Source organism: Lichenostomus cassidix, chromosome 1Aa (genome assembly GCF_008360975.1).
Source record: "Lichenostomus cassidix isolate B80296 chromosome 1Aa, HeHo_3.0, whole genome shotgun sequence".
NCBI lineage: Eukaryota > Metazoa > Chordata > Aves > Passeriformes > Meliphagidae > Lichenostomus > Lichenostomus cassidix.
In genome coordinates, this window is record NC_139480.1 from 54432190 (window position 1) to 54450812 (window position 18623).

General features: G+C 43.9%; 1 protein-coding gene across 2 annotated transcripts in view; it reads right to left on the reverse strand.

Moving 5' to 3' along the window:
• ITPR2 (inositol 1,4,5-trisphosphate receptor type 2) overlaps positions 1-18623 on the reverse strand; it is a 242393-nt gene that overhangs the window by 91393 nt on the left and 132377 nt on the right. The window lies entirely within an intron of this gene.

Below are 18623 nucleotides of genomic sequence, written 5' to 3' on the forward strand. Positions count from 1 at the left end.
TACAGTCTACTCCTGAAGGATGCCATGGTCCTTGGCTCCCTGATGATAATGGGACCTGCAAGTAGGCAGCTTGCCTCAGAATATTGCCCTCCTACCTAAAGTTTTACTTTAATTAGAACCCCAAATTTGAGCCAACGCAGCACAGGCAGAAGGAGACAAAGTCAGGGTCAAAAAAATCACAATTATTTAAAATTTTCTCTGAAACAGTGCGAGTTACTCTGTAAATACTACCACAGAGCTTACGGTATGACTGCATTAAATGACAGATCTTTCACATGAGATAGTAAAATGTATTCCCACATCCTTCAAAGAGCACTGGGTCTTTGTGAGGAGATGCTGACTGTGCCTGCTGGGCAGTGAGCTGTGTGCCTGCTTAATGCCCTCAGCCTTGAGAGAGGCCAGAGATTTTTTACCTTTACAACTGCAAGCCCATCTCTAGGCTTAACTACCACTGCACCTGCCAGACAGACAGTCTCAATGAGCAAAGAAAATCTGCTTCATACCATTCTAATAGTGGCAAAAGATATTCAGTCCCTCACATCAAACTATCTGATCTATTGATCCAACAGCCAACCATTTTCCAGGCAGTGAATGCATGTGTCTCCTCTTTCACCTGGAGCAAAAGTGCACAGGAAATCACTTGAGATGCTTTCTCCTGCTTCTGGTATTAAATTACACACAAAAGAAGTTCAGGTGCAAGTGAGGCTGGGGTTATGTTTCAGGGGATGAAAAATCCACCTCAAGGAGATTTATGATCATTTCAACTATTCCACAGCCAGGAGCTCACACGGATCAAAAGCAGTGCTCATAGCTGGCTCTTACAACATTGTTTAAGATGCTTCAACAAGATTATAGATGCATTTATTGCAAAGCTGTGATGGCCAAACCCTTTCACGAGGCAGGACAGCTGAAGAGTGACCTGGAAGAGCTGCAAGTTACAGGCTATAAAGCAATCAGAGAAGTTGGAGCTGATGTGGGATGCAGACAGGGGCATTCAGCTCGTAAGACTCAGCTGAACACAGATGTGCATACCTGCAATGTTTCATAAGCAAACAGCAGGTACCCCTCCAGCTTTTTGCAGACTTACCTGACAGAGCAAAGTGGACTCCTTTCATGCTCTGTCAAGTATTTCTGGCAGTGGGTGCATTCCCCTACACTGTAATAAATTTGCACTGCCCTGAGTTTTCGCCAGCACAGAACCATCTCTCAGCCTTCGTGGCACAAATCAAAAGGGGCACAAGCAAAAACTAAACTGAAACCCTAGATCTGTGCCACAAGGGACCACTTTTTCAGTATCAGGCTTTCTTTGTGCCCATAGTAACAAGAAGGAATAATACAGATCACATAAATGGCAAAGTAATTGATTCTATCTACAAACTAAGCAGGCAGATTTTAAAGACGCCCAGCGCCAAGGGCCTCCTTGGCTCCTCTGAGAGCACTGTGGGAGCTCAGGTCCCCTTGCAGCTCTCCCCATCAACATTTCTACTACAGCTAGCCAAGTTCTGTAACAATGAGAAGCAGGTGCAATGACTGAGAAACCTTTAAACCACTAAAGACCAGTTTCCTGATGAGCGAGGGTGGAAAACTTCCTGCTTGTTTGATGACTGATCCCATGGGGAACACTGAGCAGGCAATGCTGTCAGCAAGGGAACAAGGAAAGTGTGGCCAGAGTGATCCCATCATGGCTCTAATAACATTAGAAATCTTTTTAGTGGCTTTAATGGGATTTGGATCAGGTGCAAAGGAAGCCACCTTACATCCCCCTGATCTGTTACTCCTACCAGCACAGCAAAACAATCAAATCCCAAGCACCTGGTTTTGCATGTCTGCACTTTGTGAAGGATCACAATCCCCCTACATCCACACACAAACAACCTCTACAGCTGTAAGACAACTTGTTTCTTAATATACTAGTGAGAGAGGAATTAGTAAAGTAGGTAAAAAAAGGAAGTAAAGAATTAAATACAAATTTTTAATTTGGTATTTTCCCCTCTAAAAATGTTGCTGTGTATTTTAAGCAACCAACCATCCAAAAGAGGCCTGAAAGTGGCTAGAGTTATACTTACAATACTATTAATTTCAGTGTCCAGATCAAGGGCAATGAAGTACTCTAAATGTACATTAAATCCTCCCATGTAACCAAGCTATGCTGCATGCCCAAAACCACTGCTAATGCTCTATGAGCTGCACGAAACGCCACCTGATTTTTCTGGATTCTGCCTGTGCTACAGTTTAACATCAAAGGGAGTATTTAAAAAATACTTCATTATGCGCAGTGTTGGCTGAGGTTTGTCACTATTCCTTGCCCTTCTACTGAAGAGATTAAGTGGATTTAGAGCTAGACATAAACTCCTTGGTGTTTTTCAGATAAAGAATCCCACTCCTCCTCATTTAAAAGCTGCTAGCCTTGCTGTAGGTGGTAATTACATTGAGGGTGAATTGCTGTGGTTTCTGTCTGGCAACACCCAGCACTGGCACATGCAATCCCCACAGTGTCTGGAAACAGCATTACATCAAACCATCCAAGCTAGTGGCTTACACAACCAGCTACAGCCCTTTGAAATCTGTCAGCTCCAGTGACTTGCTGTGTGCACTTCTGCTCCTCAGACATCAGCTTCATCCCTTTTAACACACAGGTATCAGCCTCCTTTAAAAATAAAATTTGGAGGCATCAACCTTTAGCCTAACTTAAAATCATAGGATGAAAAAAACATCTACGTATCAAACAGCAAAGAGCTGCTTGATTTTAACACCAAATCTGACCTCAGTCCATAAGAGGTTGTGGGTGCATACATGCATCACTGTGGAGAGGAACCTCAGACAACAAGAAACAAGATAGCACCAGAAAGGGAAGCTGTAAAATTCTGCTTGTGAAATTAATTCGTGAAATGGGTTAATTTGGAGCTAGCCTAGAGATCCCTAAGGCAGGGCAGCACTGCACACTGTAGGCAGGCACATCCCATCATTAAATCTAAGAGCTATGGATCAGGTTCTTAATTAAAATCAGTTCTGCTGGGATCTCTGCACCAAAATTAAAAATCACCGAAAAATCTCAAATCAAACAAGGCATTCATGTCTCGAGCTTTCAGGCAGCCATGTCACATTATGTGAAGACCTGTGAGAAAGAATTATCTCCTGAAATCAGTGGGAGCAGACATCAAGCAGGTACTCCTCAGCTCAGAACAGCTGTATCTGCATCATAGCTGTGTGCTAAGTAGGCAACAGCCTAAGCCACAGAATCACTGCATTTTCTACAGGATTTGAAAACAAACACGTTGTACTTTTACAAGAAATACTGTAACTGTGTCCTTGGAGGATTGTTGTTCTGTACCAAAGAATTATTTCCCTTCCCTCTCCTCCCCCACTTCCCTCCCCTATGAATTAGTAAATGAATTTCTGCCACAAACCCTCAAACCATATTCTTCCCAATCAAAGAGTAAAACGATACCCAAGAGAGCAAGGCAGCACAGAACCAGTGAGATCCTGCAGACAGCCAGACTGGGTGGAAAGCTCCTGTCACTGCCACACACAGATGGGCACACATGCTCAGAAAGCCTATGGGGGTAAAACAGGACAAGACCAGAAAGGATTACATCCAAACTACATTGCTGGAAAATGTTCTCCTGGAACTGGACAGCTGAATCATCTGCAACCAGACCAAAAAAAAAAAAAAAAAAAGATGATATGCAACAAAAGACCATCCATGTAATTTAATAAGTAAGCACAGTTTTGGTGATTTGCCTTTTTTTTTTTTTCCCTCTGACCCCACACCACAAGTTTGGAAACAATTCCTTAAGGGCAAGGTCCATATAATGGGAGAATCCAGCATAGGCACTTATGGGCAAATATATTACAATCTGCATATATTTCCAGGGGAAATGAAGCCTGCAGTTGAGCTCAGGGTCTGCACTTCGGTGTTTTAGCAAATGGGCGATATAATGCGTGCCTGTGAACTCAGCCAGAATACAGATCCAAGAAGATGGGACTCTTTTAATGTTGTTTTTTTTATTTTTTTTTGTAAGACGCAGTGCTACAGGGGCTAAATAAAAAGCTTTTGAAAAAGTCATTGCACATAGCATGAGAATAAAGTGCCAGTCGCAGCAGTGGCCGCACAGCCGGCATCCACATTGTACAACAATCGCACAGCGCAAATCGTGACTATGAAAGGACAGCCCGAGCAGCAGGTGGCAGGGAGGGATGGCAGGGGGCCACAGCCCAGCACCTCTCTCTGCAATCTCTCTGTTCATCAGTCATGTCACACGGGCTGTTCCCCTGCAAGGAACATCCAGAGGAACAGAGGAACTAGAAATGCGTGTCCCGGGCAGGGGAAGCAGCTGGCAGGCATCTGTAATTGAATTCCAGGAGGACTTGGGCTATTTTTAAAACTCTCTGTAGGTTGGCTTTTTTGCTTTTTTTTTTTTCAAACAGGTGAACATTTCCAAAACTCCACAGAGTTTTAAAGTTTCACTGCATACATCTCTGAGTTCCTGCTCTGTGTAAAAATCATGCGATAGCAGCGAAGCATGAGCAGTCAGAACCAGATTCTAAAACTCTGCACCAAGAAGGGGAAAAAAATAATCCATTTTCTCTGTAACTGTATATTTTAAGGATAAAGAACTTTTGTCTTGAAGTGCAAACACATGAAACCTCTTCTACGGTATTTATACCCTACGGGGACACTGATTTTCTCACAACTCCAAAATAAAACAAATTTCATTGTTATTTTTTATGTGCTGTGCTTCTGCAGTATCTAGTAACCCACAGCTCTGAGGGCCCATTGGTATTTAAGGAATGAAGCCCTACAAAATATTGGCTATGGAATTGGAAGAATTTTGCTATTTTCATAAATGGTACCCGAATAAGGTGTTTTTATTTGACCAGTCAAACACTTACAGCACTGGCAGAGCTAAGCAGGACTCCTGATGTGCTCAGGTTGTTCATAAGCAACCTGACCTGCTCAAGCTGCAGTCCGAGCTTTCCACACCTTTGGAGCTCCTTTATCTCCTGTAATGCCTGTTAGATGATAACCAGAGCCCTAATATTCCCTCTCCACAGCCTGGGAGAAGAATGGCCCTTTATTTTGAGAGGAGGCCTGCTGCTAATCTCCAGCTGTCAAGACCTCTGAATCTGTTTACCTGTCTGGGCACTCCCTCTCCTCACGAGAGGCAGGAGTACCTGCCACTTCCTTACCTGTCCTTGGGTGGATCAGCAATGGATGGTTAAAGGACTTGAAATGCAGCTCAGCATGGCTAATACGAGGCAGGGAAAACCAAAGACTGCTAAAGCTGCAGAGAGGAGAAGTTCTCATTTTGCTCACAGCACAGTCCAGTCTGAGCTGTACTCTGAGCTGTACTCATTTATTTTCTGAGATGCTGCAGCAAGTTAAATTCTCTGATGATAATGAGCAGTCACCAACTGCATCACCAACTCATTAAATCAACTCAGTATCCACTCGTTAGCAAACACATTTATACTCTCTGGTTTTAAGACTCACTGGCTAGCAAAAGCCAAGCATATGATATTTGTTGGGGTATAATTTCTATTATTTTTGTTCTGATTTGTGGGAAATGATCCTTATGTAGCAGCAGCATGCCTCCCTCCGTCTTTTGATGTGCTAGATTATACACAAAACCTGTTACTTTTAAAAAATATTCAGAAGATAAAGCCAGGGATCATTTTTTCAGCACTTTGCAAGACAGGGTTATGTAACTATACATCACAATGTATATTTTAACACAGGTCTGCTGCATATAGAGAGGTGAAGTAAAAGAATAGAGGAAGAGCAACAGAAAGGAAGCCAAAAACCTCTAAACCACCCAAAAAAACCCCATTTTGTGATGCTTATTAATACAAAACCAACTCCAACAATAATATCCTCTTGGAAATACAATAAATAGAGGATAATAGAATGTGTATCATATAAAGTGATATTATTTGTTGAATATTCCCCAGATGCACAACCAGTATACCTGATCTTACCCAACAGCACTGGAGTTTGTTGCAAGCACAGCTTTATAAATGGCTATTTTCTTGCTGTAGTGGTGGCAGGGGAAATGTTTAAGAAGAAAATGTTTTGACTGCCATGCAATCAGACTGCCTGTAAGCAGTATATTCTGGCCCTTAGAAAGTAGGGGGGATTTAATACAGTTCAAAATTTCGGAGGGTTTGGTTTCTTCACAGCTCCTGGGCAGCACTATTATTCTTTCCAAGGGCAAGACAATGAACATTAGCTTCCATCACAGGAGGAAGGATGGGATTTCAAATGGTACTTTGGAGAAATGGTGAATGCTGCAGGGTGGGGATGGGGGAATCACTTCTCTGTCTTTCAGCCCTGTTATGTCAATTTGCTCCTTGGCTGCTTATCAATAAAATTTGTTGCTTCAATTTAAAGCTGCCCCAGACGCTCCACATTTGGAGGTTTTTTCCCTCCCCACAGTCACAGGACCTTCTTTTTTTTTTTTTTTTTCCCAGAGAACGGGATAAAAGGTGAGAGGTTGGTGGCAAGAACGTCTGCAGCTGCACACAGGCACCCCTGTGCAATGCCACTGGGGACTCACACACCGAATAATTTATGAAAACTCCTCTCAGGCCACCTGCACTCCCAAACCTCAGCGCCTGCTCTCCAGCATCCTCCGCCAAATCCCCCATCCCCAAAGGCGGGGAGGCACCTCTGCCTGCAGAAGCCCTTCCAGAGGCGGCGGCACGGCAGGAGAGAGCAGGTTCATAAATCAAACGCTGCTCCCGCGGCGAGGCAGGGGCACGGGGGAAGGAAGGCAGGAAGGCAGGCGCGGGGCTCTGTCTGTCCCCCGCCGCCGCCGCGTTACATAAGGCGCAACTCGCGGCTCCCTCGGGCGGCGCGGGGATGCGAGCTCCATGCAAATGCAGCCCCGCAGGAACGGCGGGAGCCATTTCCCAGCTCCTGCCGGCGGGGCCGAGCTCCCCGCGGGCTCGGGGCCGTGCACGGAGCCAGACACTGCGCCCATTACATAACAGAGCCCGCGCCTCCCCCGGCGGCGCCGCTCACATGCGGCCGGTCACATGCCCAAACAGCTCGCCGCATCGCAGCCCGGCCACGGGCCGTGGCAGCACGGTGGCCAAAATTCCAGATATTCCATCTCTGAAAGGGGCATGAGCCTTGCGCTCGTCCGCATCCTCCCGGCACAGCGCGCTGCCCTGCGGGAGCATCCCTGGCGCACCGCAGCTGCCGCAGCACCTGCGCGGAGCTGAGCACCGCTGGGCACTGCTGGGCACCGCTGGGCGCCGCTGGACACTGCTGGGCACCGCTGGGCACCGCTGGAGCACGGCTGGACACGGCTGGGCACCGCTGTGACCCGTCCTGCTGCCACCGTGCCCGGCTCTCAGCGGTGGGGAGGGCTGGGAGCAGCATCTCCCGTGCAGTGAGTGCGTACCGCGCTCAGCGCTCACAATCACAGCATTGCTGGGCTCGGAGGGGATCTCTGGAGCTCGGCCAGGCTAACCCCCCTGCCTTGGTGACAGAGAAACGCAGCCAGGTGGGTTTAAAAGGTCTCCGGTGTCATCTGGGGATTCTCCCCAGACAAGGCAGGTGCTATTGAATAATGGATGTAGATCGGCTGTTGGGGATAAACATGCTCCTCCCCGTGTTACAGACGAGGCCCAGATGCCCCTGAGGCAAGGGGGTTCCTCCCAGTGTCACCAGCTGCAGGTCTGTATTCCCACAGGTAGGACAGATAAAAACATTTCCCCTGGTATGAGTGCCACAGATCCCAGCCAGGTGCTGGGAGGACTGTGGGGTTAACACACATCCCAGGTCTCAACATCCATCTTGCTGCCTTGCAAGCTGACAGCCACCCTACCCACGCTGGGCATCTGCCCTCGGGTTGCAGATTTTTGGAGCCACCTTGACCCAGAAATCCTCCTTCAGGAGAACAGGCATTGCAAATCAAGTTGGCCAACACAGCAGGAAGAGTCTCTGGAGTCTGTACAACTCAAGAAGCGACTCTTTTCGTGTATGCCAACATTTCAGCAAATTTGAAAAAGCATGTTTTTTTCCCAATAGAAGCCAACTTCAGAACAAGAATTTATACAGTAATCCAAGCTTAGTAATTTTTATTTTTTTTTAAAGACTTCAGACCATTTTTTTCCCCCAAGAAATCTTTCATTCACAAAGCCCAGGAGCACACTCCTTGATTTAGGGAGGAGAAAACGGGCACCCTGCCAACCTGCGAGGTTCTGCACTGTCATATCCAAAGTCCTGCTTCCACTTTCAGAGAGACCTTCTCTCAAGGTGAGTCACTCAGTCCTCTGGAGAGGAGCCCAAAACAGGAGTGAGCTTGTGATACTGAAAAGTCCCCTGTGCTGCACTGACACGTGCCCACGGTGGTGGTACCTTGCTGTGCAGCAAGCTCAGGGCAAGAGGAAGAGCTCTGTTCAAGTAGCCTGTCAGAGGGGACATCAGCTCCCTTCCCTGGTCCTTCAGCAACCCTCCTCACCGCAAAAAAACCTCAAATTAACAAAGTCCCAGGCCTAAGCACAGAGCTCACCGAGGCAGAAACAAGCATTCAGGCAAGATATCTGTTGACCGATCTCAGAGAAAAAAAAGAAAAAGACAGCCTTCCCCAGGGTGGCTGTTGCTCAAGTCAGATGGGCAGTGTAACTTGTTTTAGCTGCACATGTGCTTCCCGAGCAGGAACGTGTGTGAAAGAGCCCTTTTGTGCAGGGCTGCAGCTGCCTGGTGCTGCTTTGCCACCTCCTGTGGCTCTGGAGGCCCCTGCTGGAAGATGGAGCTGGACGGGCATGGCAGCAGCAGGGGCAAGAAAGCAGCCCCTTTGCAGCTGGCAGGGCTGCAGTGTGCAATTAATAGCTGAGAATCATGCAGAAGGCTTGAGAAGACTCTTCGAATTTACCCTGATTTTACTACCTCACGGTTCTTGCAGGGGGCAGAGCCCCAGCTGGCTCAATAGTAAAATCACACTGCACAGGGCTTAGAGCAAAACAGACAGATAGTGATCAAAGTACTGAATTTAAGACACAGAAGCCATAAACTGTTGGGTAGATCAAAAGAAAACATTATTCCAGCAACATTTCCTTTCCTGGTCCCAAATAAAGTCTTTCTTCGGCTAAAAATCAGAAAAAAACATAGAGAAAAAGGAAAAAGTATTTGCAAAAATAGGAAAGAGAAAGATTGTTTAAAGAGACAAAGGAATTGTTTTTCCAGTTTCAATTCTTTTATAGTTTAAAAATTAGGTTAAATACATGATGAATTAAAGTACATATTAAGTAGTTGACTTCCTGGGTTTCTTTAATCTTTTTTTTTTTTTTTAAAGGAAGTAAAAGACCTGTATTTAGAGTACCCAGTGTGCTAGAATTTGCTACTGAGTTAAACACAGCCAGCACTGCTCTCACCTGATGCCCTACACAGCCACAAATAGGTACCAGGCTTTGCCCAGACTTCTGCAATACAAATTACTCATTTCTGACTAAGCACACCCCAACCCCAAAGTAATCCCCTGAACTTGCTGCTCTGACTGACATTTAGGTTGTTTTTTTGTTTTTGGTTTTTTTTCATTAAAACATTTACATGCACAGAAAAAAATCCAAACTCAAGCAATAAAACCTGAGGTTTTCCTTGGCATGATGTTATTCGCTGTAAGAATACTTAAATATGATACTTAAATACTTTAAAAGGATGGCTTAAATGGTTCAACTTCCATTTTTGAAATGGCCCCTTCTAAGTCCTTATGGTTGGTTTTATTGTGAGAATTATCATGCCTACACAACATGCCAGGAACAACCAGGACAAATTTAATAAAGACTGGGACATATAACCAGAACAATCCTTGTGCCACCCAGGGTAAATTTACTGACCAGTGCACACTTTATTGCTAGCAGTGAATTACCACTGTTATATCCTCTGCCTCACAAAAGCAGCCTAGTTAATATGGGTCTCCTTGCAAAATCAAGGATATTCAGGCTGCACAGTCTATTCTCCAGGAACATTTTTAGCCTCTTTAAAAAAACTGTAAAAGAAGAAGTTCCCAATGATGTGCAGGGCGTCCAGCATTTGTTTAAATGCAAAGATTTTCATTTTTAGAGAGCCACAGTCAAATATTTGTATATTTGGGAGAGTTTGGTTTCTTAAAATGCTAAGCTGCACTCAGTAGAGTGGCCTGGGAGGAACCTTAGAGCTGGGAACCTCTAACTGGGCACAGCTGAGAAAACACCTGGTTCAAGGGAAGCTTGTTGTTCCCCTGGAAGCAGTAAGGAGTCTTCCAACTGGAAGACCTGAGAGTCAAGGTTATCTAAATTTCTTTTGCAGCAGAGACAGGCAGACAGGCATCCAGCCCTACTGAGTGGAGGGCTAATGGGACAGAAATGCTACTGTAGACACGTAAGGAGTCAAAAAAATCAAGTTTTTTGCAAGAAAGAGGAGAAAAGTAGTAAAAAAAAAAAAAAAAAAGAAAAGCTTACGGGTCAAAGTGACACTGAAAATTAAGCTCAAAATCTTCAGGGTAATCACCAACTGCAGACCAGCCTGGTCATCACACATCATTTAACTATTCTGGTCTTTTCCCCACAAACTCCAGAGGTCAGGTAACCATAAATGAACCTGGCTTTTATTGCAGTAAATAAACACATGAAAATTCAGCAAAGGGTTCTTCAAACCCTAGGATTTGTAAAATAAAATTGGAAGAACAGGCGCTCTAAAGACTCAGAGAAATCCTAAATAAACTACTTGTAATTAAAAAATCTCATGATTTTCAAGCCAAATCTCGTGATTTGTTTGTGGCCTGACTCAGGGTTTTCAGTGCTTGGGGCTGGCAACTCTGACTAAGCAGGGATATGAAATAAGAGCGAGAGTGACTGCCCGCCAGGCTTCTGTTTTCCTGGGACAGAAGACAAAGCAGCTCTGACAATTCCAGCTGGCAATACCATCCAGGCTCTCCTCCAAGGCCAAACATGCTGGGTAAAATCCTCAGCAGACAAAAAAAAAAAAAAAAAAAAAAAAAAAATCCTATCAGAAGCAGTCACTGTGGTTGCTTAATAGCTGTTTTCTGAAGTTCAATATAACATACATTTTCTTTTCCTTGAAAAGGGGGAGAAGGGCCACGTTACAGACTAATCCCTTGCCAGATGTCATTAGTGATGAAGTCCCTTAGAAATTACATCAGTTTGAAACGAATCAGAAAACAGTGAGTTTCCATTTCCTCCTCCTGCCTGGCTAGACAGAGACCTCAGCATCAGCTTTCATCTGTGGCCTGGAATCAACCCTCCTCTGCGTCTTGCTCGGGGTGGCAGGGGTGTTAAGCACGTAATTGCAACCATTAGAAAGAAAAATAGCTCCCTCTCTCCTGCTCCCCATCCCTGCCAAATACCAGCTCCTTCATTAGGCTTCCTGGGAGCTGTCTCAGCACCCTGCAGGAGTTTCTCCCTGCTCCTGGTGGAGGTGGGTTTCTCCAGCTGTGGCACACATCTGCAGCCACCACCCTTGTGTCCTCCTGGTGATGCCAAACTGGCAGCTGTCCCCTCTCTCCTGATGACCCCAGGTGTCCCCTCACACCTGGGGTGTGACAGCCTGGGCAGGGAGTGGAACGTCATTTCCACCCCTGTGCAATGATTAGCCCTCCCTCTGTCTGCTCACAGGGTGATGGATGAGGAGCAGAAGCACAGAAAGAGGTCGAGTAGAAGGGCCTTGCTGGTTCTTAGTGCTTTTGCTTTCTCTAGTAAGGCAAGAGCAAAGCCTATCCTGGTATATGAAAGGGATGTATCTTTAATTCTTGGTGCTTGGACTGACTAAACCAAAATAATATCATAAAGCAATGTTTTCTGTAGAAACTCAGTGCCTGAAACACATTTCTGGATCGTAAATCTTGGACTGGAGCAGTTTATGTAATGCCACCTATTCACGCTGCCCTAAGTAACCATAACTAACCATTCCATTATAATGAGTCCATTATCCCCTGCTTTATTGTATTTTCTCTTAAAACAGAGATCAAAGATTTGGATCTAGTGGCATCATGCCGATTTCATTTTTATTACTGGCTCCCTAGGTCTATCATAAATATTCATTGGCCATCCTTAATACAAGGCATTGAATTCTGCTCACTGCTATCTCTGGTGCGACTGCAAAGTACAAACAGGGTTGTTGCTCAAACATATTAAATAAAGCAGCAGCAAATTTGTGACAGTCAACAACAACAGCAGCCACAACAACAACAAAAAACCCACCCAGAAAACAAAAGAAGCCTTTTTCCTTTCCAAGGGAATTCAAAACTGAAGGAGACATTTTCTCTCGCCCCCTCCACGACTACTGCAGACATTTGACTGCTGTGGGAATCGAGCTGTGCAGCAGCAGCAGCAGCAGCTGACCTGCTCTCCCACAGACAGGAGACATTTCTGAAAAGTCCACAGTTGCCACACTGTGGTCTCTGTGATACTGCAGCACTCTCTGTGCTCCCCAGTAAGAATTATAACCACTACCTGGCAGTGGTACTGAAACTGCTCATAAATGTGGCCTTTTCGTATAGGAATTAATTCTGAAAAGGGAGTGGGAAGCGTGTGGAGAGAAATATGCTCCAGAATCACAGTCAGGAAAAAGGTTTATGCAGTTTTATCCTCCTGATTCTCAAAAAACCTTGCAACTGTCCCTAACTTCAGGGTGCCTGCAATTTGTTTCTCTCACATGTTCCTTTGAACTCCCTTCCCACCTCAGTGTAGCTCCTCCCAGGGTATGGAAACCCCTGTTGCACATACAGGAATTGCTCCTGCTCTGCAAATAAGCACAGACAAAGGCCCCTTGGGATGTCAGCTGGACATTTTGAGCAACCATCAATCACTAAAATTAGGGTGGCCATGGGAATTATATTTTTCCTCCTGTTAAGTAACACTCTGAGAGCATTAACACATATCAGTTGCTTTATGTTCTAAGCAAGAACATCTACTCCATTAAAAACAAAACAATATGCTAAGACACCAAATGAAAATTCTAATATTTGTCTTCTAAGAAAAGGAGATGGAATTGGACTAAATAATCTAAAATAAATATTTATATTTTATGCATATGAATCTATCCTCACACAAAACTCCACACACCTGGAGACATGAACTATATGATGAAACTGTTGACTTGTTTTACCTATTAACTTACAATATACCTTTGGTTATTTGCCTAGTCCTTTGTCAGTCTAGGATCTGATAGAACCTTCCACTGAATTCCTAAAAATCTGCTTTATTCCTAACTGAAAATATAGAAATAAAACCAGTCAGGAAGAAAACCTTGATCATGGTATCTTCATGATGCAGAATTTGATTTGAAGAGCCCCAGTGAGCATGGAATTTAACTTCTAGATGTATTGAAGTATTTGGTGCAATTCATCTCACCTGTATTCGAAACAACAACAAAAATAAAACCTACTTGGTGTTGTTCACAAAAAGGATCCTGATCAGTTCCACCTGAATAAGGTGAGATGAATCGTACCCAGAGCTTGAACAGTTTCATTTATTAAACACCTCTCTTCTCTTGCACTCTTTTCCATTTGTTTTTAACTAGCAGCAATATCAACAGAGAAGGATGTCAAACAGTTTGCAGGCAGTTTAGATTTTCTTGCTGATTTGCCCTTCTTAAGATCACATCCAAAGAAAGGAATTAATGTGAAATAAGAAGGGCAAACCCCCTATGCCCTATACACTTTGTAAAGAAGGAATTCCAGAGAAAAAATTGGTCATTTGAAGTTCAGAGCAAGGAAAAAGCCAGTCCAGTTTTATTGGTTTGGTTGATGCTATCTAAATCAATAGCTACAAAAAATATTTTAGGGTATCAGATGCTCCTTGAGAGGAAAGATGATGTATGTGAGAAGGGCAGATGATCCAAATTCCAAAATAATTTAACAATCAGGATTTGGCATTTAATATTTCTGAAAGAAAACTGGGTAACAACATACCATATTCTTAAAATGTGATAAATATGAGCCTCCCTGTTTGAAAAATAGGGAGACTACAATCTTTTGGATGAAATGTGTTTACAACCATGTGTTTCTGCAGCCTGGGCATCCTGCCATTAGATTTGTCTGTGACTTGAAGAACAAACAAACAACATAAAAGTTCAAGCCCAAGGTTTTGAAACAAAAAGGAGTAAGTTCCAGTGAGTAGTGAATACCATTGCTCACTGAACTATCACCTGAGCTAAAAGTACCTTTAGGTCTCTGGAGATACTATATTTGCATCATGGTGAGTTAACAATCATACATATAAAAGAGAGGGCAGAATCATGACTGCAATGTAGTTAGGCTTGTGTTCACTGCCCCTCCAGCAGATTAAAGTGCCTTTCACTAGATCAGGACTTGCACTTCATAGGGGGTCAGAAGGGCTGTCTCCTGAATTACCTGGCCTTGAGACCCAACTTTGGGTTTAAAGTTCCTGTCCAGCTCAACAAGAGCAGTGCACCCTGCCTGAAACTTCCTGTGGCACAGACCCCTGTAAGTGCCTCACAAAGGCCCAACTAAAGTGGCTCTGAACAGGCTTCTGAACACAGGCAGGTGACAGGAGCAAATCCCTGGGGCCTCTTACAGAAAAAAAACCCCAAAAACTCCCCTTATTTAAAAATAAGTCATGCTTTTCATACACCAAGTTCTCACAGGGTTTTGCAGCAGCAACAAATGTATGTGGCTGAAAACCCAGCAGAACATCTGGGGGCTGTCCACCAGTGTTGCCCTTCAGTCCAGAACGATGCACATCCCAGGAGGGATAAGAGGCACCCCAAAGATGAGAGGTGCTAATTCAGAATATTCTGGTTGATGCTGCCTGTCACAGCCCCAGAAATGTGCAGCAGAAACAACACAACAGTGCTTGATGGCCTGAGGCTCTAAGCACTGTGGCTGACAACACCTGGCTAGAGCAAACAACACCATCACATGCCTCCTGGTATCCCTTTGCTTAATTATTCCAGCTTCAAGCCTGGAGGAGGGGAAAAGTGAAACTGTGCTCATTTGTTTTTCTGTAGGTGTTATCTTTTTGTAAAATGTCAGCTGTGTGGGTCTAATGAGAAATTACCATATTTTAAGGTTCTGACCACATCCAGTGTTTAGTCTTGCATATCTGAAAGCTCTGGTGCTCCTGCCACTGCAATTATTGGCTCAGAGGATTCAGGGCAATAGCAAAGCTGGAATCCTCTGCTGCAATGGATTTCTGGAGGCTTTGGTTCTGCAGCTGACCACTACCTTCACACAAAGCATCTCCAAGTCTGAGGGGTTTGTCCCACTTGTGTTTGAACTTCCACTCATCATTTAACTCCCATGACAAAGCCACCAAGGGCAGTTTCTGGACTGTACCAGAAGTGCTGGCACTGCTGGAGGTAAACATTCTTCCTCCCTGTGAACTGGTTTCCTAAGGAGAGAGATTTTAATGCAGGATCCTGCAAAAACATCCTTTACCAGCTAAAATACACCAGTGATTTTAAAAATAATTCAGTATAAACAGCACTGAGGTGACATGTTCTCCTGTGGTGTTTCTAACCCCCTTTTACCTCGCAGACACACTGAGCTCAGAGAGGAGAATGGCCTGTTGACAGCAGGGAGAAACAGGGCAGTGCATAGGCAATTTTATACATCAGCACAAATAAAACTGACAGCAGAAATAGGGAAAAATTAAATGTAATTCTTCAAAATGCCTGCAGTGCCACTAACCTGAAATGTGAGTAGTAACACAAATAAAGGAATTTGGATCCCATTCTCCCATTTAAAATAAGCACTCTTTTGAGGTGTGGTACATTTAGCAAGCAACACATATTCAGAATTATTCTCTGTTTTCTCCTCTTTTTTTTTTTTTTTTACCTACAAATGCTGTTTATCTGAGTGCTGCCTAATTTGCACATGCAAATAAATAAAATCATCTCAAAAAGATGAGGCTTTAGACTAGAATGCAGTTTAAGCTGAGAATGTCTGTGATTCAAAGAGCTGCAATGCTGGGACACTGTAGTGGCTCCCAGCAAAATCTCCTGGCTTCTAAAACCCACTGAGGCCATTTATCCCAGCAGAAAAAGACCTGCAGCTCCCACTGGCTGCAGCCTGACTGGTAGATGAATACAATAATAAACTGGCACTATTGCTTTTGACAAACTCACTGGAGTTTTGTCAACAGCTCCACATGAAAATGTTCAGTTCTTCTGGCACAAAATAACCATGAGGCAGCAGTGGCCATATCTGGGACCACATCTCACAGGAATAAAATACATTTGTATTTCTACTGAAGCTGTGCTGGGCTTTTTCAGATGTATATCTGGTGGTGCTGCTGCAAACAGAGGGGAGAGGAGAGCTTACGTTTTATATCTCAAGTGGGATGCAGAAACATTAACCCTGCAAAACAAAAGGCCACAAAGCTACTTCTGTTTTTTTTAAATCATGAACTAGTGCAAAACTCTAAGAGCAAACCAACATTTTTCATGAGTTTTTCCAAAAAAGGCAAAAAGCTCAACTACTTGTTTCTGACAATTAAGCAGCTTACAGAGTCTTTGTTCTACTGACACTTAAAAATGCAGTTTTCAATTATTTATACTGTAGTTCAACACCTAAGGAAATAGAAGTATAAAGTCTGTGTTCTGCAGCACAGAATTTAAGAATTTCAGCTTCTGAACCCTCTTTGAAGCTGCTGGACCACCTTTCCTGGCCCACCAGCTCCATGGTAGGGACACTTTAACATTAATAAGGCAGCAAGTTAATGCTAAGGTTTTAAACTGCTCCAGTCATTTGCAAAGGGAGCACACATCAGTCTACATGTCTCAGGTGCTTTTGGAAATGTTACTCAGATTCAAACTGAGATGTATAACTAGGTCTAGAGGCAACATTCACCCAGAAATTAAACTGATACCAAGCACTGTGGTGAAGGATAAAGAGTTATGCCTTAAAAAAATTCAAAAATCACAGTCCAAGACCCTTCTGGTTTTGTAAAATGGGTATACAAATGGCCAGCAATTATAAAACCAAATATAGATGGGGCAGATCTAGTCCAAGCACAGTCCTTTCTGCCCCTCCTGTTTTTCTTCTCAAATAGTCAGTCTGAAGCAGGCTTTTAGATAAATCCATTTAGATGCTACGGTAGCTCTCTGAACAGAGACAGTGTGAGCTCCCTCCACACACTGCTTCCCCCAAATGCTTTAATGCTGTTCTGGAAGAGCCTTCTGTAAGGGAGGGGCTGTAGATCAAGTTTCCCTCCAGTCAGTGACCTAATCAATACAAACAGGACTAGGACTTAATGCAGAACTTCCAGGAGATTGCAATAATCACCCACAATTACTTACGAAAGCCAATCAATGGCCAGGAGGTTTTATGGGTCGTTTATATACCTTAAATCAAACTTCTGAAATTAAACCTTGATACCCAACACAATTAGATCTGGTGCTAAGCAAGACAAGGCACAAGCAAGTGCTGCCTCAGAGGCTGACTGCAAAGGAATCCAAGGATGGAGCCAGGAGAGCACCAGAGACCTGAAACACAGAGCCAAGGGGAGGTGGAACAGCAGAGGTGACACAGTGGGTACAGGAAGAGATATAAAATCAGTGAAAGAAGGCCCCACACCTGGTTTTCCCTCTTGTTCCTTCACTGACTGGGAATTAAAGCAAAGAGAAAGAGAGAGGAGGAAATTTTATTTCACGTTTTCAGCCTTGTTTCTTACTATGGGAAAGTCTGCAGAAACTGGAGGTTTACCATTTGTGCCACATTTATCACAGAAAATACATTGTGATTAGCAGACTCGGGTTTCCTGTCAAAATGTCCCACATCCCTCTGTAGCTTTGTTCTGGTTATGACCATCATGTATATACTACTATATATTTTTTTAATATCTGCATACCATAGTTGAATAATTTTGCAGGCAGTGAGATCACAGCTCAAAAAAGATGGGAAACGTGCACATGAGGCTACTCATTGTGTTATTTTTACTGTTCTGAAGCCCATGGCATTGAACAATGACTCATAAGAGCAGCAAGCCAGAGAAGCACTTGCAAAGCATATCCAAGGTTGTTTATTCATGTATTTGTTTGCACTGATTCATCACGTTCCTCTGTGAAACCAATGGGATTCCAAGGGAGGAAAGGGGAGAAATTCTGTGTACAAAGAGCTTTTCTACCCACCATGGCCTCCTGAGCTGATGGAGGTCACATGGGGGATTTGGGAATACAACTCCTTTATGCACTCCTGAAAAGCAGAGCCCTTGCATGGGAGTACACTCCCTCTGATGGGAATTCCCTCCCTTAACTCTACCTCTCTTTATCAGCACACACAACAGGGTACAAGCAGCAACTAAAACAAGCAAATCTTCTTGCTTGTTTCATGTCCTTCATTAAAAGTGTTGCCTTTTTTCTTCCCCTGTAGTCTGAGATAAGGTTAACTTATGGTGGGTCTATGTAATTATTTTGGAGAAGTTTGGCAAAGGTCAGTTACAAAAGCAAATTATTTTTCCCATGTGATGCAGTGATGTTATGCACTCAGAATGCTAGTAGAATAAATATGAATAATGAAGAATAATAATACCTGCTTCCCCTGAGAAATTATTTTTATGACATTAAAAGAGAATTTGTCTGCCCAGGCCTAACCACAGTTTTCTTGGAGTAGGAGGTGAATATGGGGTTGGTTTTCTCTGCTTACACTGGTTAT